Here is a 23586-nt window from a genome sequence, read left to right as displayed (position 1 = left end):
TATAGATAATAAAAAACTAATTAAAAATATAAAAAGAGAATGAAAATATTAATACTATCAATAGAAATAATAAAAATTTTGCAAAAATTTAGTGGCATACTAGTTGAACCTCACTGATATGAAAACATGGAGATATATTTTACTTGAACTAGTCCCACATCGGTTACTCCACAAACATTGAAGGGAAAGCTATATTATAAATAAAGCATCTTCCTACTTTCAATTTCATTGAGTAACAGAGAGCTTCCCATACCTTTTTAATGGGTGGGACCAGTGATTTGTCAGCTTTCTATGGCTGATGTCGCTGTCCTAGACTCTTTGTTAATTAGTTCAATTTTTTTCTCTTTTTCCAGTCTTTTTTGTCTTGGTTCGCTGGGTACTTGGTTCTCGAAGAATTCTAAACGAATTTTGACGAACCGGTTCGTAAAAGTACCGCGAACTGGTTCGCGGTTCTCCAGCTACAGTGCGAATTCTGTGACTATGACCCCAACCAATATACTTTTATGAAAATTAAACTTCAACTCATATATTGCTTCAAACAGAATAAGAACGTCCTTCAAGGATCTAACATCGGCCCAACTTTAACTCCCGCCATCAAAGTATCATTTGCAGAATGTGAATGGAATGTAACAACATCATTGTGCCCCCCCACCCTGTATCCAGTGAACAAACCCTCTTTCACTATTGCGTTCATCATGACATTTAAGCCTTCTGCGGCCAATAAGAAAAGAAAAGGTGACAGAGGATCACCTTGACATAACCCCCTTTCCATTCCATCTTAAACTCATCAGTTGGGCCACCATTGAATAGAAGTGACACCGTATCTGTAGTTACATATTCTAATATCCACTTGCCCCACAACGTTGGAGAATTCATCTTCAAGATACTTTCAATCCACCGAATCGTATGTACGTCCACTTTAAAAAACAATAATTCATTTTTTAATTTACGCACGTCATCCACCAACTCATTCGTAATGAGAATCCCATCTAGAACCTGTCTACCATGAACAAAGGATGATTGAGTATCAGAAATAACACTCACAATAATTTTTCTCAACTTGTTCGCAAACACTTTTTCTAGGATTTCATATAAACAACTCAACCAGTGAAATAAACCTAAAATCAGACAGCCGCTGTGGACTCTCCACTTTTGGAATCATAGCTATAAAAGTACTATTTAATCCTCCTTAAAAAAAAAAAAATAAAGTACTATTTAATCCCTTGTTAACTTACCATTCCGATGAAACTCATGAAAAAAGTGCATCAAATCCTCTCTTAAGTCCTCTTTTATGTCCGATGAATGTTTAATTTACTTTCTTTATGTCGCTAAACATGTTTGCACTGTCCCACTTAAACTTCACCCTAATCGCCTTTCCTACATCACAAACATCCTTAGTCGCCACCTTTGAGTTATCTTGTAAAACCATCCAATTTTTCCACTCATTTTAATTATCAGTGGAAGTATGTTGAGCCTCACAAGACTTTGCTTAAATAAATTTAATTTTGTTTTAAAATTTTAAGGTACTGGTTTGACGTGTTACTTGTTATAGGTTTTTCTGGGTCTATCTTTAATCAAGTGCTCTATTATAAATTATGTCATTATAACAAAATACATTTATGTATAACTAGTTTATGTATAACTAGCAATCACTACTTCAACAGTTGATGGCTGAAGTAAGTTGATGATTCTGCTGCTGCCAAAACTGACCTTATTACCTCTTATTGCTTCAATCTTCTACGAAGTCTCCGGCGGTCCATTCAGAGTTGAAGATTCTGTTAGAGCCGGTCTGGTGGCGGTCCTCTTCTATCCTTAATCGGCCTTTTGCCACTGTTTTCCGTCACAACGCTCTTTAGTGGTGTTTTGGACAATGCTCTTTATCCTGTTTTGTTTCTTGATTACTTGAAACATTATTTTCCTATTTTTAACCGCTCGAATCCCTGTTCTTTTCGGGATTACGTTTTCGCTTACTTGAATTATAGAGGTCTTCAGTTTTCACATTGTTGGTTTCTCTGCTGTTATTTTAGCCATTTTTTCACTAGTTATCGTGGTTCTTTCTCTTCCGAGAATTAGACCAAGGGTGAATTGGTGTGGTTACTTTAATAATATGTTTTGGAATTTGAATTAATGGGATAATGCTCGTTAGTACTCTTGCTGGACAGGTTGAGCATCCGGTAAAATGTTCCCGGAAGCACTTCTTGGAGGATTGGTTTTGGTGATCTGTTCGTATTTGATTCCGTTGCTAGCAGGGACAGGTGCCTTGAGTGGTTATATTGCAAAAGTCAGGATGTTGGTTAGTGGTTTTTGTCTTAAACTGTGGATTCAAGCCGCGGCTGCCATGTCTAACCTTGGATTGTTTGAAGCAGAAATGAGCAGTGATGCTTTTCAACTTCTTGGAATGAGCAAAATGGGTTTGCTTCCTGGTGTATTCTCATCAAGGTCACTACTGTGTTGTGCCATGTCTCATTTTTTTCTCTCTCTTTTCCAAGTAAATATCAAACTAAATTCCACTATGATGATACCCTCCTGTATATAGTATCTTTCTTTTAATTAGATTTGTATATAAGCAACAAGGTTATCTGTTTTGGAATTTGTAGTGTCTGCAGTACCTACCATTCAGTCTTAAGTGAGTGGTAGATGAATAATTTCAGATTTGATATTAATTGCTTGAACAAAAAGGTAACAACGACCTAACATTGATGGTGGTACTATATACTTTCTAGGTCTAAGTATGGAGTTATCTTCTTGTCATGGATGAGCTTTCAGCAAACACTGGAGTTCCTCAATTTCTTATATGCTATAGCAATGCTTCTTGAGTTTGCAGCTTTTATAACTTTGAGATTGATGAAGCCAAATCTTTGCAGACCTTGCAGAGTTCCGTTGTAAACATATGGGGCCGCTATGCTTTGTTTGCCTCCTGCTTTGTTACTTATTCTTGTAAACATTTGGAAGGCAATGTTTCCATACTTTGGTTTATATACCTGACAACCATAATAAACGAATACTTTGGTTTCCATACGATGTCCTAACAAAAATTGCAAACATAAAATCTCCTCCTTGATTTAATTTGTTCAATTTGATACCTCACTTAGCTGGTTTCATCTTACCTTGGTAGCAAAGGACATTTTTATTAGATATTAGATGGCGGTGGTTGATGTTGGGGGTGAAAGCACTGCATATATGATATAGTAATAGTAGTGTATTTATTTTCTGGTGATGATGGAGGTGTATACATATGACATTACATTAGTTCAATTTTAATGCATGCATATATTGCAATATCATGAATTTGTGAACATTATTAGTTTCTGAAGTAACAGGTCTCGGAAAAGATGGCAGCGCCGTCAGGAACATCCTTCATTACCCATTCATGGCCAACAGGGAAGTAAATTCCAGTCCTTGGATGTGGAACCCAGCAACTTGAATATGACGATGACGATGACTCCAATACTGTCTGCTTCGACCCAACTTCTCTTCCTAAGTATCTGCCGAGCCCGGTAGGACTCTCCGCTCCCTTAGCCGTTCTCCTGCATCCAATATTATAGTAGTAAGTTTCATTCATTCACTCACAATTGTGTTACTGCATTATTATAGAAATTAAAGATACTATATATTACCAGAGATGCATGAACATGTTTGATCTTCCCATGAATCAATACGTACGTACGTATTGGAAGCTGCTAATCGATATGAAATATTATTGTCTAGAAAAATATATATTGAAATTAACCTGCCAATTCACATGAAAATGTTTTGAATATATAATGTAATGGACTGCTATATAGACCTTGCAAGTACGGGTCCAATAAAGAAGAATAAATTATTTTGCACATGAGAATGCAACAGCATAAATATATTCATATGTTCTTTTGAGAAAAATCAATATGTGCTTTCATTATAAACCCTTGCTTTTCCTACTCCTCCCTCCAACTAATTCAATATGGATCGATCAATAATTAAACACCTTGGATATAGTCTTGTCTTTTTCTTCTTTTGCCTGAAACAAAGTAGCACGTAGGGATGGGTATCCAATGGACAGGGTATAGTACCCATCCCCATATCAGCGTTTGTAAAAAATGCCCCTACCCCGTACCTTCGTGGGTAACAACTTTAGTGCCCTTCCCCATACACCCGTATCCATTACCTGCGCTTTAACCTTGAAAAGACAATAAAAAAAATACCCCAATTGAAATAAAACTATGATCCAAAAAATTTCAACCAACTCATAAAAGAGTACGAATCTTGGTATTTAGCCAAATAAAAAAAACATCCAAAAAATCACTAGAAAGAAAAAAAATAGATACCTTACATCAATTATACGTTAAAAAGTCATACGTTAAAGTCATAATAAATTGTTACTAAAGTTTTTATTAAGCTGTTTTAGGTTTAGGGTTAGACTTAAATAGTTAAATTAATAATTAATTGTACACAAAAAATAAATAAATTATTTATCATATTATATAAATACATATATGCGGGTTGCGGGGCTGGGTAGTACAGTGCCCATACCCATTCAAATTTGCGGGTAATTACCTATACCCAAGCCCGGACTGATCATGAAAGTGGGGTTTTACCCTACCCATAGCTGGTATTTTTTGCGGGTGCCCATCGGGTCTGGGTCCAATTGCCATCCCTAGTAGCACGTCAATTATCATGTAGCTTTAATCTATTTTTTTCTCATTATTATTAGCCCTTTAAATTTGTATATCAATTTTGAAAATTCAGTAATTATATTAGCTTACTATATATGATAAAACAATTTGTTTGACTAAAATGTTCTTATTGAAAGTGTTAGATGTAAAATTTAGTTACACTCCCCTCATTTGAAAAAAAAATAAAATTAGTTACCCTTTTTTTTACAAGAAAAAATTAGTTACATTAATCAGTTGTTCTCACTGACATATATGTCTTATTGTACCTTAATGTAATCAACATTATCATTATCAATACAAATTTTATTTTCTATACTTTTATCTTATCTATGACTTTTAAAAAGAGTAGTAATATTCCTTTATTAAAACACAAAAAGTACAAAGATTCTGAGAATATAGTTGAAAAACAAACTGCAATATTAGATTTCTAAAACACCTACTCTATTTAATTTTGTAAATTAAGATAAAACAAACTGCAATATTTGATTAACCGCATATCAATTTAACAACTCTTAGTCTACTAGTTTAACTATTCAGAACTTACAATACAGTTCCTCATATTATACAACTAGCTTGTGAAATTGTTAGTTTCAGCTGGTAGAAAAAATCCAAGATCCATTACCATCATACACCACATCATGGTTCTGACAATTATTTGCTGAATTAATTCCAACATGAACTCTGCTGAAAATATCAAGCATCTTCACTTAATAGACAACTGCATCACTTTCAGTAACTGTTACCTTATCAAGCATCTTAGCAGGTCTCATATGTACGATGCATCTGGAATTTTTGTCTACAGTATCAGTGTCTAGCTTATTATCACTAAACTAAGATAAGATAAAATGACCATATTTGACATCCATGAGATAATAATTGAATTGAATCAAAATATTTAAAGATGAGATACACTAAATACTTTTGAAAAGTATCTCGCTTCTTGCCCAAACTTGTATTAAAAACATTTGAAGCTGAAGTATATGTTTATTGCCAGTGGCGGAGCCATGAATTTTGTATAGTATGGGTAAAATTTTAACCGTAAATTCATATGTGACATAATATATAAATAGTTATAAATCGAAATAAAAGAGGTTCGTCATTTTGTCAACAAAAGTATTGAAATAAGAGAGATGAAACATAATTTGTCAATAGTGTGCTAAATAAAATTAGGAGGTAAATGCCCTTTCTAAGATCTCTTTGTGGTGAATGTTCGAATAATATCAACATCATCAAGTGACTTGAATGTCTCCCGCTCGGAGTAACATATCATCAAGTCATTGAACCACACATCATTGATCTTGTTGGTAACAATTCTTTCTCACTGACTTATATGATTATTTTACTAGCTTATTGAGAGGGCTTGACAACTGGTGGACTTCCAACTTTTGTTGATGTTGGTAATAGCTTTGGTGCACCCGCTATTGTTGAAGATAACTTCATTAATGAATAATGCTGGTTAACAATGAGATGAGTGATTTGAGTGCATTTCTGCTTTTATATATATTGTTCATTTTGTGTTGATTATAGATATTGATGAAGTGCAGGTTATGCAGGATCATTGACAAGTGTAGCTTCTTCAAGTGTGATTTGCTGAAGATCCACAAATTAGAAGTTAAAATATGATTCCTTATGCCATGTTGTAGAAATGATTGTAAGTTTTTTTATTTTTTATTTTTTTTTATATATGAAGTGATTGTAGAAGTGGTTGTAAGTTGTAACTTGATAGTATGTCATTTTGTCTCATAAGCTATTATGAATAGCGATTCAAATTTTCTTACCATAAATTAAATGAGCAATGGAATATATATAGATTTTGATTTCTGTGAGTATTGAGTATTTGTTTGGGTATGATATAATAGTTCACAGTTAGGGAGAATTATTCTAAAAATTGATTATAGTAATTAATTTCAAATTTCAATGATAGAAAAAATCCAAGGATCTTTTCTTTGATAAAATTTCTTTCAAATTTTTTGTATAGGATGACATTTGAGACAGAGCTTTTGCGAACGAAATGTTTATGTAGAATTTTTTCAACAATTCAACAAACTTCCTAAATTACTAATCTAGTTTTGACCGGGCAAATCTTCGTGGAAATGATATTTTTGGCTTGTATGATGGTGGTGTACTAGGTTTTTCACTTTCTCCCCCAACCTTTCCACTTTGTGGTTCCTCACTCTTTTTTCCACTCTCATTGGTCTCACCATTCCCCTTGTATTCCTCTAGTTGTTTATCATTCCTAAGGGTGATAACGTTCATTTGACATTTTGGATTTGGTCCAGGTTGTCCCGGAAATACTCCGGAGGATCTAGAGGAAGAAGCTACTTGTTGAGCAACTTGGAAAATTTGAGTTTCTAGAATTTTGTTATGAGTAGAGATGGAGTCCATTTACTTCCTAGACATGTAGTTATTAGTATAAGGATATAAATATCAAGATATAAACATCCAGATAGTAATAGCAATATTAAGACCTGTCACGACCTAAGTACCTAATCTAGGGTTGCACTTTGCCGAAATAAATAAATCCTAATGAAACTTACTAGTGAACAGAAAATATATTAAAATAAATGACATTAATAATAAATAATTATCCAACAAAGCAAATAGAGGTTCATCTTAGAACCCTAGCCTATAAATATCTAGTCACACATGATAACTAAGACAAAATACAAAATGATAAACACATACCCTAGAAAAAATATGAGAAGATAGAACTCCTCCTTGCTCCTAGAATCGCCTTCCTCTTGAACTACTTCAGTTCTAAACAAGAAATTGTGAATGAGGAAGGCAATATTTATAGGGAAAGTTTCCACCTAACTTGGGCTTAAAACATGGGCTTCAAGGGGCAAAAAAGTCACGAAAAGTGACTTTTTTCATAAGAAATTGTGTGTTGGGCGCTTCAATGCATTTTCTCATGTTTTCTTCGTCTATTGAGGTGTTTTCTTCGTTGTAAGATGTCTTAGAACTTGGGAACAAAATTCCTCCCTCTGTAAAGTCTTATGAGGCCTGTTGAATCTTCATTCTTCATCTTCCCAAGGTCCATATAAATCTTCGGATGTCTTGTTTGGCCTGATTTGCTTGATTTCTTCGTGAATTACTTCAAGATCACCCTAAAATTGCTATGTTTTGGGAAGAATAGAATTACAAATTCAAATATAGAAAACATTTCAAAAGTCTAGAAATCATAGGCAATTGATCTAATATTCCACTGCTTTGATGGTAAAACCTACTAAAATAGACTGAAAAACATGCTAAGAATAACGTAAGATGACATGTCATCACCTTCCATGTGTGTTTATCTTTTATCTTATTTGCTTTATTTTAATTGCGCTTTATTTATTTTTGCGCCTTTATATTATTGTGCTATTGAATTGGGGTTGTGCTGTTCAAAACACTTTTGAGTGGAGCTCTACATCCAAGCTTTAAAAACCTAGGTTTAGGATGGTGGTTTGCATAGTATTAGCTTTCGAGATAGACATCTCATTTAGTCAATATGAAGACCTCGCTTAGAGATGATCCTCTTCGTTGAAAGGTCTTCCATATAAATGGCTAGCCCGTTATTATGGCGAAATTTCGAATTGGACCTCTAACTCTAAGGACATTCATATTAGAACCTCTTCAAATTTTGGTATCTGTATTGGCTTTCGAGGTAGACATCTCGGTTTGGTTGGTACAAACCCCGCCTAGAAGAGACACACTCGTGAAAGGTTGTCGTATAATGGTTAACCCATTATTATGCCAAAATTTCTAGATGCCTCCATGACTCATGTGCTCCTAACACACAAGAAAACCTTATAACTATCCTTGGTGAGAACCCTGATATAGAAAGCACATAGAACTAAGCCCTCATAGGGAGCCTTCCCTTTAAGTTTTGTTTCCCACACAACATATATAAAATCATTTTCTTAATATACAATTTTGTTTCATGGAATTGCAAAGGCAAAAATTGTGTTACAAGTGTATAACAAATTGAACATGGGCTCCGAGAAAAGAATAACTCTGTCATTGAAAGTTGATCTCGTAGATTTGGAAAGTCTTAGAGATTTGAGCGTCGAGTTAACAACAATTCCAAAGGGTGCTTTTGTCTTGAAGTATGGTGGCATCCTTGACCTCTTGTTCACCACTGTATAGTGATGTGTTTCCAATTTCAAGACTTCCAACTAGCAACCACGCTTTGAAGAGTTTGAAAGGATTGCGGGCATTCCTCCGAAAGGCAAGGGTCCATATGTGGAAATTGGCCATCCTATAAAAGTTGAAAAAATTGTTGAAGCTCTAAACTTTGAAGTTTTCGGATTTGCTAGCAATGTGAAGACTAGAGGGAACACTCTCGGTTTCCTCCGAAGTTATCTAGAGAAAAAGGCACGTGAGTTTTCCGCGTTCTGAGTTATGAAGTCCTTTAATGATAGAAAATTAGCAAGTGTACTAATTAATATCGAAGTAATAATTTAATTCGTATCCACGAGGACTGTTCTAATCTCTACTTGGCAATTTCATTAATATTTAAGATGTAAGTAAATAAGGGGGTTGCCTTAGGCAAGTTGGTTTTGGTTGCAATGATAAATAAATAACTGAAAAATAAAATTGGTGTTTGGAATGTTTAAAAGAGATGACTAGGTCAATCGATTCATCTATACATCACCCATTAGTAACCTATTTCTTAAGCCTACAAATTTCACAAAATCAACGACGAATTAACAAATTAACTTAGTTCAATCCCTTGATCCTAAGTCCTCTCGTCTAATCATAATTCCCTAATTCCTTAGGTGAACCTATAATCATCAAAGGCTATTTAGTGCGTTAATTCAATTGTCACTATCTAACAACGCTATATCCCTAGGTTGTCCGTTAGAAAGAACAACATACATATTTCCGAGATACACGCTAGTGTCAGTAGTCATATATTCTCTTAGATCAATTATATCTGGTCAGGATCATAAAAGCATTAAGAATAAAATATGCTGAATAAACTAGATTGAAATTCATAAACGTAAGAGTTTCAGGTTACATCACATGAGGTAGTACAGAATCATCTCTTGACCTAATCACAGGAAATTAGCTACACATGATAAAAGAAATAAACAACAGAGTAAAGAAATTAAACCGATAAAATTCCGTCGTATTGACGTTGCTCCTCAATTTTATTCAGTCGGTGTTGTTACTCTATATTTCCATGTGCTTCTCCCTTCTCTCGTGATGCGTGCGGCTCCTTTTCCAAAAACCGTGATCCAAAAATCCAAAGCGTGAATCCCTCCCATCCTTTGTGTGCGTGTTCCTTTTTATATTTTCTTTTTCAGGTTGCCTAGCTCCTGTTTCTTTCTTCTTTCGGGTCACATAATAAAGCCCAATTATGCAAATACTTGAATTCTTTTCATTCACCACTCTTTCAATTATTATCACACTTTTGTTTTCCTTGGTTGGCCAATAAAGGTATGACATGCCTGCTTATTTTCGTCCTTCAAGGGGCACACTAATTGACTAATAGAACACTAGTAGACTCAATAAATTAATAACGACAATTTATTTAAAATGACTCTAAACTAAGTATTAAACTAATAGCACTAGAATAAAAACTTAATTAAAAGGACTCTAAAAATAGTGAATGACTGACTGTCATCATTTAACAACATGATAGCCCTCCTTGTTTATGGTTTGATATTGTTCCCATCAACCGAAAACTTTGTTGATTTTGCCACAATCAGTGTTGATAGATATCTGGTAAGTGTACCAAAAACTATCGAAGTAGTAAAAATATCGATCCACAAGGACTGTGTTAATTTCAATTCCAGCAAGCTCGTTATACGTTAGGATGTTTAAAGTTCGTAATTGGTTGCCCTAGGCAGTAAAGTTTGGTTTTAATCAGATTTGATTAAAGTAGAAAGAGTTCGAAAGAAAATTATATTAAGATGAATGATTAAGCCGGTGAATCCACTATTGCTCTATATGAAAGGTCTACCTCTCTCTACTCTCAATTACTACTCAGTTTTTACGATAAATTAACTAAGTGGTTTTGATCAATCTCTTGACTCAAAACCATTTCCTAAGTTATAACCCTATTAATCTCTTAACATGATTGAATAACCGCGGAAGCAATATTGGAACGTTAATTCATGTATCATAACCCTCAATTTCCTATCTCTAGGCTCCTAGTGTTGAGTTAAACAAAATTACTATTTCAGGATTAAAAGCTAGGGCTAGTAGTCATTCAATTCCTAAGATCAATTCATGTGATTGCAAGAAGCTAGGGCTAGTAGTCATACAAAACAATAATCATGAAAAGCAATAAATACAAGTAATTCTGAATAAAAACTGAATAGCATTGATTATAGAGAGAGTTCAACTACAAAATCATATATTACAAGAGTTTCATCATGGCTTAACCAAACTAAAGGTTTAGCTACTCATAGCTAAACAATCATAAGAAATAACAAGAGAAAACATACATAAATCTAACCAACGGGGTGTTGGTATGAGATTCAGGGCTCGTTCCTTGGTCTCATGTCGTCCTTAGTGCTCAAAATCGCAATAATAATCCGTACCAAAACCCTTGCTAGCAGCTGGATATTTATAGAAAGAAATTAGGGTTTTAGAAAAAGCCCATCATCGTGCCACGATACGGTCTGGTCGTGGCACGATGCTTCATTAATCCTACGTGGCAGCAGACAAAATCAACCATCGTGGCACGTTGCATATTGCTTCGTGCCACGAAATTTCCAGAGCTGAATCCTTTGTCCCACGCTTCCTTCAACGTGCCACGAAAGTCACCAATGTGGCACGATGCTTGGTTATTAGGCAATTTTTCCTTGGTTTCTTGAAATTTCTTCTCTTGAGCTCTTGTTCCTGTTTTGGCTTGATTTCACCATGAATTCATTGCAGTTGACTCTCTAAATGCTATAATAAAGGCATAAATGCGACTAAAAACTAATGTTGATGCACCGTCATCACAACCCCAAACTTAAACCATTCCTTGTCCTCAAGGAATCAAATTTGCAAATGGAAAAATCACAGTGAGATAACAACTTACCAACCAATGATATGCTTAAAAAGTTCACTCCTTTCCGGTGTAATGATGTACCGGATGCCTAGCTCATACCTCCAAATCCACAACTCCACGCAATTGTTTGAATAGGGTCACACAATCATCATGCAAGTCTGCTGTATTACCATAAGCTTGAAAAATTTCTAAACTGTCAATCAAAGTCAGAGTCAAGTACACACTTTTAAGGTCTTTCAGGGTTATAACGGGGCTTAGGTGAAAGGTGGATATAATTTGGGAAGTAGTGTTATAAATAATGAAGTTAAGCTCATACTACTTGGGTATCTTTGGTAACATCACAGAAAACCAATCCTTCCTTTCAAATTGAACATAGAAGAGTACTAGAGAACTTTTATTCTTTTGAGACATATAAGCATTGTTGGTCTCATATACAAGATTCTTTTCTTTTCATTTTTTTTTTCTGCACATTTTCAAGTGCTTTTCAAGAGATAAAATATAAAAATTTTCCATTTCTTTTCTCTAGTACCCCCACCCCAAACTTAGTAAGTTGCTAATTCCAGAAGCAACCCCAAACTTGAACATTTCACATAACCTAAAGAGCTTACTTCAAACAAATAATTGGGACATTCATTCCTAAGGTCTTCTAGGTTTGTAATATGTCTCGTCACCGAACAAAAGTGATCTATACCTAATGGCTCAAATTGGCTTTACAAAGGATAAATAATGTATAAATCAAGGTAGGTTCAAAAAGGCTCTAGGTACCAAGCACTTTGCCTTAGTGTGTACAAAACAAGACCAATCAACAAATAGAGAAATATCGCAAGTTCTAGAAACAGCAGTTGCATGGAACACTCATATATGTAAAATTGGAAAAATAAAAATTTGGCTATGGACCTTACAAGTTGAGATATCTGGGAGTTGTGGCTACCTATTTCCTTTGCCGTACACTTCCCTTTGAATTAATTAGGCATCATCCTCCTTGAACTCTTTGGCATATCATTGGTATAGCACTGTTATGAGACTGATAAATTTCCACAAACAAACAGATTCATTAATAATAAACCCAGGAAAGCATCACAAACGGGGGCAATAAAGTTAAACAACGACGCACCAACATAATGTTCAAACGGAATAAAAAGTACATCAAAATAAAAGGAACAAAATACATAAAGCTGAAAAATAAAATTGGACTCCAAGTCCATCACTGCTCATCTTCATCAGTGGCCTCCGGATCAGCTTGCAAGCCAGCAAACAATTCATTCACGCTCTGATTACTAGTTGCCTTCCCATGAGCGAAGTTGGATTGAAGACGACCCTCTTTGTCACCAGCACTTTTATGGTAAGATTTCCAATAAGTAGGTGCTTGTTGGTAGTTTGGTTGATGGGGGGTTCTGGAATGTTTATTGAATGCAGAGGTCGTCTGTGGAGTTAGGGTTGACGATTTTTAGATTTTTTATGGACTTTGAAGCTTAGAAGGGTAATGAAGATGAAGATTTATAAGGGTAATTGAGTTGAGTGGTAGGGGAGGAATGAGAGGAGATTTTTGGCAATGGTCTTGATAAGGGGTTTGGAGAAAATGGTGAAAATTTTGTGAGATGGGTATATAAGGGAGAGCAATTGTGCCATGATTTTTAGCTCAAGGTAGCATCGTGTCGCGATTATAACCATCGTGCCACGATCATAGTTTCTCCAGCAAACGTGCCACGATTTGGAAACACTCGTGCCACGAAATTTCCAGTGGCTTCCATCCTGATTTTAGTTTCCAAATCGTGCCACGATGAGAAACTGGCGTGCCACGATGAGAAACTGGCGTGCCACGATCATGAAGAAAAATTTTGCTTTCAGCTTTCATAAAAATCTTTTTGCTATTTTTGTTTTGTAAAATGCAGTAAATAAATATAAACAATACCTGAGTGGACCTAAATCCAATGGGTTGCCTCCCATCCAGCGCTTCTTTACCGTCACTAGCTTGACTTATGATGACCCTTAAGGATCATCCAACACCACTCCCGCTCTATTCTTAGGGAGTTCGCCTCTAAGGTAAGGTTTCAGCCTTTGTGTATTAACCTTGAAAGTCTCTTGTGCACCAGGCTTGCTCAGCTCCACAGCTCCATAGGGAGTCATGTCTACAATCACGAATGGTCCGGACCACTTGGATTTTAACTTCCCGGGAAATAACTTCAACCTGGAATTAAACAGCAAAACAAGTTGTCCAATATAAAATTCTCTCCTCACCAATCCCTTGTCATGATACCTCTTAGTTCTCTCTTTGTAAATTACGGCGTTCTCGTACGCACACAATCTCATCTCCTCTAGCTCATTAAGTTTTAACAGCCTTTTCTTTCCATCTAAAGTTTGATCAAAATTTAGGGCTTTGATAGCCCAATACACTTTATGTTCCAATTCAACTGGGAGATGACAAGCCTTTCCATAAACCAACTGATAAGGGGACATCCCAAGGTGCGTCTTAAACGCAGTTCTATATGCCCAAAGAGCGTCGTCTAACTTCCTAGACCAATCCTTCCTAGAAGACGCTGCAGTTTTCTCCAAAATTTGTTTCAACTGACGGTTTGAAACCTCCGCTTGACCACTAGTTTGAGGATGATAGGGAGTTGCAACTTTGTGTTTGATGTTAAACTTTTTAAGCACAGATTCAAGAAGATTGTTGCAAAAGTGCTTCCCCCCATCACTGATCAAAACTCTAGGGGTTCCAAACCTAGTGAAAATATTCCTTTTCAAGAAATTAACCACAGTTTTAGCATCATTAGCAACACATGGTATCACTTCAACCCACTTGGTAACATAGTCAACACACACAAGTATATGGAGATAAAAGTAAGAGGAGGGAAATGGTCCCATAAAATCTATGCCCCAGCAATCAAAAGGTTCAACCTCGATGATTCCAGTTAGGGGCATTTCATTCCTCTTTGAGATACTACCTGTTCTTTGGCATTCATCACACCTCTTTACAAACTCTTGGCAATCCTTGAAGAGTGTGGGCCACCAAAAGCCACTTTGCAAGATTTTTGCAGCGGTTCTTTCTCCATTATGGTGGCCCCCATAAGCTGAGCTATGACAGTGCCACATGATACTATTAGCTTCCATTCCTGCAACACAACGTCTAATCAAACCATCAACACTTACCTTGAATAAATAAGGATCATCCCACAAATAGTGGTTTGCATCCTTGAAAAACTTTTTCCTCTGGTGCTGCTCCATGTCATTCGGAATTATGTTACCGGCCTTAAAATTTGCCATGTCGGCAAACCAAGGCCTTTCTTCAACGGCCATCAGCTTTTCATCTGGGAATTCAGCCGTTATGGCCTTCTCTTTCTTTGTCACCTCCTCATTTTCCAACCTTGAGAGGTGATCAGCTACCACATTCTCCACTCCTTTCTTGTCACGAATCTCCAGGTCAAATTCTTGTAATAAAAGGATCCACCTCAACAGCCGAGGCTTCGAATCCCCTTTCGTCAAGAGATATTTAAGGGCTGCATGATCTGTAAAAGCAATGACTTTGGAGCCTATTAGATAAGAACGAAATTTCTCCAATGCAAATATCACTGCAAGCAATTCCTTTTCAGTAGTGGAATAGTTGACTTGATTTTCATTTAAAACCTTGCTTGCATAGTAAATTGCATGGAAAAATTTGTTCTTTCGTTGGCCTAGGACTGCACCAACAGCATAATCACTTGTGTCACACATAAGTTCAAAAGGTAAATCCCAATCGGGTGCAATGATTATTGGTGCAGTCACCAACTTGGTTTTAATCAAAGAAAAAGCATTTAAACATTCAGAGTCAAAATCAAAATCATTCTCTTTGACCAAGAGGTTGCAAAGGGGCTTAGAAATTTTTGAAAAATCTTTGATAAAACGCCGATAGAAACCGGCATGCCCCAAGAAACTCCTAACTCCTTTAACATTACCAGGTGGGGGAAATTTCTCTATAACCTCTATCTTTGCTTGATCCACTTCTATGCCTTTAGCACTTATTTTATGCCCCAAAACTATACCTTCGGTAACCATAAAATGACACTTTTCCCAATTTAAAACAAGGTTCGTTTCGGTGCATCTTCTAAGTACAGCATTTAAGTGAAACAAGCATTCATCAAAAGATTTACCAAACACAGAAAAGTCGTCCATGAATACCTCAATGTTCTTCTCTATCATATCAGAGAAGATGGAGAGCATACACCGTTGGAAGGTCGCCGGTGCATTACACAACCCAAAGGGCATCCTCCTATAAGCAAATATACCAAAAGGACAAGTGAAGGCAGTCTTTTCTTGGTCTTCCGGAGCCACCGCAATCTGATTATACCCTGAATACCCATCCAAGAAGCAGTAAAAGGCTTGGCCAGCCAACCTTTCTAGCATTTGATCCATGAATGGTAATGGGAAGTGATCTTTCCTTGTGGCGGAATTCAGCCTCCGGTAATCTATACACATTCTCCAACCGGTGACGATGCGTGTGGGTATCAATTCATTCTTTTCATTAGCCACTACCGTCATTCCTCCTTTTTTAGGTACTACATGAACAGGACTTACCCAAGAGCTGTCAGAAATAGGGTAAATCATGCCTGCATCGAGCAACTTTAACACCTCCTTTTTAACCACCTCCTTCATTGTTGGATTTAGTCTCCTTTGAGGTTGAACTACAGGTTTGTATTCAGCCTCCATATGTATTTTGTGCATACAATAGGCTGGACTAATACCCTTTAGATCATAAATACTCCATCCCAGTGCTTCTTGATTGCTTCTCAACACCCTCATTAGTTTCTCTTCCTCTAAAGGTGTCAGTGTATTACTGATGATTGCTGGTCTGGAGAAATCCTCACTAAGGAAGACATATTTCAAGTGTGGAGGGAGTTCTTTTAACTCTGGATTTTTTTCTTTTGCATTGTTCAAGGTTTCCGATCCCCCATATTTTTCACCAAGTATGTTTTCAAGTGGCGGTGGCTGTATTTGTTGCTTACTTGCCTCAAGTTGCTTGACACACTCCTTCACCTCAACATCTTCAATATCTTCATCATTCTCTATAGAATTAACAAGTGTTCTCTCCATAGGTTGTGTTGGTTGAGGTTCACGAGAATCATCTTCAACTATCTCCTCAATGACATCAATCCGGTAGCACTTAGGATTTTCAGCTCGATGTTTCATGGCTTCAAAAATATTAAACACCACTTGCTCATTGTGGAATCTCAACATAAGCTCGCCCATTTCAACATCAATCAAAGCACGACCAGTTGCAAGGAAGGGTCTTCCTAGAATGAGTGGCATGTCTTCGTCTTCAGCCATGTCTAGAATCACAAAATCAGCAGGGAATACTAGCTCGTTGACCTTAACTAACACATCTTCAAGTATACCAAAATGGTAAGAGATTGACCGATCAGCTAAAGTAATGGTCATTCTTGTTGGTTTTGGCTCCCCACATCCAAGCTTTTTCATCATTGAAAGGGGCATCAAGTTGATACTTGCCCCTAAATCACACAAAGCTCTTCCGATGTCTACCGGTCCAATTGAACAAGGAATAGTGAAAGCACCTGGATCTTTTAGTTTTGGTGAAAGTTTCTTTTAAAGAATAGCACTACCATTTTCTGAAAGTGCAATGTTTTCATCATCTTTTGGCTTTCTTCTTCCAGTCAACAAATCCTTCATGAACTTAGCATATAAAGGCATTTGATCAAGAGCCTCACCGAAAGGAATGTTCACCTGAAGTTGTGAGAAAAGTTGCATAAACTTCTTGAATTGACCTTCCTCCTTCTTCTTTTTCTTGGCTAAATGAGGGTAGGGAAGCTTCACATATGATGGAACAACTTGTTGCTTGTCTCCATCCTTCAATATTTGGCTCTTAAACTTCCTCAAAATTGAGTCTTCATCAATCAATTTCTCACTTTTTTCTCCCTCTGTTTTTTTCTTCTCTTCATTTTCAACTACTCCTTGATCATTCTCCTTTTCAACTACACCATGTTCAATCTCTTTTTCAACTATTCCCTCATTATTCTTTTCAATTTCACCGTCCTCCTCTACTACTCCGTCAACTTTCTTTGGAGTCTTTTGAACTAAAGGTTTAAGAACCTTTTTGCTCCTCAATTCAATAGCATTGCAAGACTCATTCTTAGGGTTGTCTTTTGTGTTACCTGAGAATCCCCCTTTGTTTTGTTCAGCCAATTGCTTTGCTAATTGCCCCAGCTGAGTCTCAAGCATCTTTCTAGAGGCTTCATTGTTCTTTCTTTCAGCCTCTTGACTCTTCTTCATCTCTTCAAAGTTGCCTTGAGTCATCTTCATGAAGTTCATCATAGTTTCCTCAAGAGCTGATGGCTTTCTTTGTTGTTGTTGTGGAGGAGAAAGCATCTGAGAGTTCAAAGCGTTGTTATTTGAATAGCTTAGATTGGGATGCTTGTTGATTCCTGGAGTGTAGTATTGATTTTGCCTTTGATATCCTCCCATGTAGTTAGCTTCTTCACTAGACCCTTCAGGCACACATTCACCATTGGGATGTTCTTCCCCGTATACATCACATTTGATTGCAGCCACTTGTTGTTGCTTGTGAGCCAAAGTGAAGCCTTGAAACTCCTTAGTTAGAGCCTCGATTTGTTTGTTCATAGCTGCTTGGTTAGCAAGGATAGTAGTTTGTTCACTCACCCCAAACACTCCTATTTCCTTCTTCTTAGCTTCAGCACGATACTCATTTTCAGCCATGTTCTCGATTAAAGCTTGGACTTCATGATCAGTTTTGCTCTTGAGACTACCTCCCGCGGAAGCATCTAAGAACATCCTAGTGTTTGGTGTTACCCCCTCAGTGAAGATTTGGAGGTATTGTTTCTCGGTGAATTCATGATTAGGGCATCTCTTAAGAAGCAAGTTGAATCGCTCCCAAGCATCATACAATGATTCACCTTCTCCTTGCTTGAAGTTAGAGATCTCCATCTTCTTTTCCCAATACTTAGACATAGGGAAATATTTCTCTAAGAACTTCAGCTCTAACTCTTCCCATGTTTGGACAGTCCCGTTTGGTATTGTTAGCAACCAATCTTTTGCTCTTCCCGTCAAGGTGAAAGGAAATAGCCTTAGTTTCTTTTGTGCTTCAGTCACGGTGGCTGGTTGCACACATAATTCACAAGTTTCAGCAAAGCGGCTCAAGTGTTCATGAGGACTCATAGCTTCAGTCCCATCGAATTGCTTGTCCCTCAAACCGTTGAGGACAGTTGTCTTGATGTCGAAAGCAACAGGGTTAGCTGGTTGAAAAGTATGGGTCAGTTGACCGCGATGAGTGCTAACCCATAATCTCCTAGCTTTGGTCTTGGTGCAGGGTCTCCCATGGTTTCAGATTCAGTTGAGAGTGGCTCCGGTATTTGTTCTCGAACACCCGGTGGAACGGAATGAGCTAACCTTTGCGACCGGACAGTTTTCCGGAGTGCTCTAGCAGTTCTTTCAATTTCTGGATCGAATTCGAGATCGTCGGCGCTCACTTTACCTCGCATAAACAGCAAAATACCTTAGTAGCACTGCACAACGCAAAGTCATCAAATGAATACGAAAACAGAAAAATAAAAATTAAAAACAAAAAATTAAATTGCAGAAATCCTAAATTATAACGTAATTGCTTTGTTGAAATAAATCAACAGTCCCCGGCAACGGCGCCAAAAACTTGATAGATATCTGGCAAGTGTACCAAAAACTATCGAAGTAGTAAAAATATCGATCCACAAGGACTGTGTTAATTTCAATTCCAGCAAGCTCGTTATACGTTAGGATGTTTAAAGTTCATAATTGGTTGCCCTAGGCAGTAAAGTTTGGTTTTAATCAGATTTGATTAAAGTAGAAAGAGTTCGAAAGAAAATTATATTAAGATGAATGATTAAGCCGGTGAATCCACTATTGCTCTATATGAAAGGTCTACCTCTCTCTACTCTCAATTACTACTCAGTTTTTACGATAAATTAACTAAGTGGTTTTGATCAATCTCTTGACTCAAAACCCTTTCCTAAGTTATAACCCTATTAATCTCTTAACATGATTGAATAACCGCGGAAGCAATATTGGAAAGTTAATTCATGTATCATAACCCTCAATTTCCTATCTCTAGGCTCCTAGTGTTGAGTTAAACAAAATTACTATTTCAGGATTAAAAGCTAGGGCTAGTAGTCATTCAATTCCTAAGATCAATTCATGTGATTGCAAGAAGCTAGGGCTAGTAGTCATACAAAACAATAATCATGAAAAGCAATAAATACAAGTAATTCTGAATAAAAACTGAATAGCATTGATTATAGAGAGAGTTCAACTACAAAATCATATATTACAAGAGTTTCATCATGGCTTAACCAAACTAAAGGTTTAGCTACTCATAGCTAAACAATCATAAGAAATAACAAGAGAAAACATACATAAATCTAACCAACGGGGTGTTGGTATGAGATTCAGGGCTCGTTCCTTGGTCTCCTGTCGTCCTTAGTGCTCAAAATCGCAATAATAATCCGTACCAAAACCCTTGCTAGAAGCTGGATATTTATAGAAAGAAATTAGGGTTTCAGAAAAAGCCCATCATCGTGCCACGATACGGTCTGGTCGTGGCACGATGCTTCATTAATCCTACGTGGCAGCAGACAAAATCAACCATCGTGGCACGTTGCATATTGCTTCGTGCCACGAAATTTCCAGAGCTGAATCCTTTGTCCCACGCTTCCTTCAACGTGCCACGAAAGTCACCAACGTGGCACGATGCTTGGTTATTAGGCAATTTTTCCTTGGTTTCTTGAAATTTCTTCTCTTGAGCTCTTGTTCCTGTTTTGGCTTGATTTCACCATGAATTCATTGCAGTTGACTCTCTAAATGCTATAATAAAGGCATAAATGCGACTAAAAACTAATGTTGATGCACCGTCATCAAGTGTCTTTTAGGATGTTCTTAAGAAAGACAAAGATCCAGTTCTCCCACTCTTGGCCAATGTGTACTACACTCTTCACATGCGTCACGAGAAGCGAGGCGGCAATATTATATGTTGTTTTCTTTTACTCTATCGTTGGTTCATATCTCACATGTGCAAGGACCAATCACAGATGAACAAGATGGATAAGTTTGGCATCCCTTAACGAAAGCGTGATGCATTGGTATCCAAGGAAGCTCGACATCAAAGAAATCGTCATCAGTTGTGGGGAATTCCCAAATGTGCCACTCATAGGATCTAAAGCATGCATAAACTACAATGCAATTTTGACTCTAAGACAATTGGGACGTCCTGTAACGCCCTCCTTTTTATTTAATTATTTTTATTAAGTTAGAGTCTATTTATGTGATTTATTTAAATATGTGAGGTGTTAGTATTTTATTAAGTGGCATTATTCTATTATTTATAAGAATATGAGAATTATTAGAGTAAGTAGATTTGGAGGTAGTTTTGAGATTAAATGTCTTTTTATGATTTAGTTGATTTATTTTGATGAGTGGTATTTTGTTATGTTATATGTTGGTATTTACTAGCATAATATATTTGTTATTTGTTAGAGATATATTTGTTATTTGGTGTAGAAATATATTTGTTATTTGTTAGAGATATATTTGTTATTTGGTGTAGAAATATATTTGTTATTTGTTAGAGATATATTTGTTATTTGATGTAGAAATATATTTGTTATTTGTGAGAGATATATTTAATTTAGAAATAAATAAGATTATGAGGAAAAAAGTAGTTTTGAGGTGTAAGAGAAATAAGAAGGTGTTACAAATAGAGAAGTTAGGTTTTTAGAAAGAGTTTTACGTTAAACCGCTTTTTGGAAAAGAGGAGAACAAGAGAGAAGAGAAGAGAAGAGAAGAGAAGAGGAGAACTCAGAGAGAGAACCCTACGAAGGAAGAACGCTGCTTTTGATTTCAGAAAAACAATCTAAGGTAAGGGTGAGACTATCTTTCACTAATATTAGGTTTGTGAATCATTAGATTGCATCTAACATGCTTTACGATGAGTTTGTATGGGGGAGTCTCTATTCACCATAACGGGTTGTATGAACATATGGGTAGTGAAGGGTTTATGTTTTTCTTCCTTCTTTTCAAGATCTTATGATGAATTGATGTTAAATTCGTGCTCTAATTTATTGCTATGCTTTTGGGTATGTGATTATCTCTAAATTCATGTTTTAACTGTGTTAAATTTGTGATGTATATTCTGTTGATATGTATCTGTCGATGTCCTTAATTATATTGTATAATTGTTACCGATGGTTTTCTTTATTCATAGACACCAATGCCTTTCCGTGATCTTATATGTGCCAAGATTTGTTATTCATTAAATTGGCTTGAAGGCTAAATCAATTAATTGATATTAAGTGAAACTGAATTGAATCCATGTGATCAAAGGCTCTAACTATTTGCTTTAATTTAAATTAGTTGATGAATAAATTAGTAGGCAAAAGATAATTAAAAACTGTGACAAACTATTAGTTACTACTTTACTACTTTTTATTCCGAGTACATTATCCTGTATACCTATATGCCAATGTCCTTCGACTCATATCCTCCTTCTCTGAGTTATTGTTTAAATAAATTGATTGATCTATTATTTATAGTTTAGATTGGAGTAATTATTTGTTAGCATGATTTTTGAAAGACACCGATTTATATAATTTATGAGATACATGTCCATGTATGTACATATATGTATGATTTAGTGTTACACCTTATCTATTTTTATAACCGATTTATACATTGTATATACGTACACACATGTTAATCCATGAACTGCTATTATATTAGTTTAGAATAATTATTTCTACTCTTTTAAGTATGTGAAATAATAAGTCTTAGATGATTTATTTGATGATGTGTATTGATGTGTTATTCAATGATGTAATTGATGTGTTATATAAAGATGTGTTATTTGAAGATGTGTGATTTAAAGATGGATTATATAAAGATGTGATCTTGTTATTTATGCACTATATGTGTTAATTATGATGCTTATGATGATGCGATGTTTAAGATGTGTTGATTATCATTTGATGTTGTTGTACTATGATGCTGATATGAGATGAATTATTTATATGCTGCATATACTGCTGAGTCTTATTTAAGATGTAAATGTCGGTCTAAGTCAAAGAGTTTGTTAAGTCGTCGAGTCGTTATGAAGTCATCAAGTTGTTAAGATGTTATGTTGTCAAGATGTCATAGATGTTCATGAAGTTTCTAAGACGTAAGATGTTGAGTCCATGCATACTCATTTAAAGACGAGGGCTCATGCCCTGGAGCTTTTGCTCAACCACGACGATGGAGCTTTTGCTCAACCAGAGACGAGGGCTCATGCCCTAGGAGCTTTTGCTCAATAGCGACGAGGGCTTATGCCGTAGGAGTATATTTATGCTCAATAGCGACGAGGGCTTATGCCCTAGATTGGTACCACATGCATTTGCATTTTCATGATGATCAAAGATGGTTTAAGACGTTAAGAGTTGCATAGTCGAGTCTAGATACATTGTCAAGTCAAATTGTTAAGTTGTGATGTTTTAACGAATTACTTTGTGATGCCTTTTAGTATGATGATATGTGACGATGATTGTGACTGCTATATGATTATATATTGCTAAGATGAAATGATGATGTCTATGTATTTGATTATAATCGTTAAATTATAAGATGTTTATATTGTTAAATGTAATTGATGATTTATGAGCTTAATATTATTTTTTGAGAAATCTCACCCCTTCTGCTTGAAAATGTTGCTCTTCGTATGGGTAACTTGCAGGTAATCAAGATTACCTGCGGTCGTGGGTGACTATCTCTCACTGTGTCCTTAGGTGCTCTGATACGTAACGGGATGAGAATTTTGACACTGGTTTCTATTCCTTACGTATTGTTTTAAGAGATTTATAATAAAGTTGATGGATTTGAACTAATTATTATGTTTTAGACTATTTATGAGACTTTTATGATGACGCCTTCGTGGCAAAGACTATT

General features: G+C 36.1%; 1 long non-coding RNA gene, 1 other non-coding gene and 1 pseudogene across 2 annotated transcripts in view; 2 read left to right on the top strand and 1 right to left on the bottom strand.

The window, feature by feature from the left end:
* The first annotated feature begins 1684 nt into the window (after positions 1–1684).
* On the top strand, positions 1685–2985 carry LOC146938278 (putative polyamine transporter At3g19553 pseudogene; annotated as a pseudogene).
* A 1848-nt stretch (positions 2986–4833) lies between these two features.
* Positions 4834–23586, bottom strand: part of LOC146938275 (uncharacterized) — a 53897-nt gene continuing 35144 nt past the window's right edge. The window contains exon 3 of the long non-coding RNA XR_015031250.1: positions 4834–5435. This is a non-coding gene — a long non-coding RNA (uncharacterized LOC146938275). The remainder of the gene's footprint in view (positions 5436–23586) is intronic.
* On the top strand, positions 18473–18578 carry LOC146938277 (small nucleolar RNA R71). The gene has a single exon (XR_015033813.1). It is a non-coding gene; the product is annotated as a small nucleolar RNA R71 (small nucleolar RNA).

Source organism: Medicago sativa, chromosome 3, assembly GCF_051527215.1.
Source record: "Medicago sativa cultivar Bolivia chromosome 3, Bolivia_mono, whole genome shotgun sequence".
NCBI lineage: Eukaryota > Viridiplantae > Streptophyta > Magnoliopsida > Fabales > Fabaceae > Medicago > Medicago sativa.
This window is presented reverse-complemented; position numbering and strand designations above follow the sequence as displayed.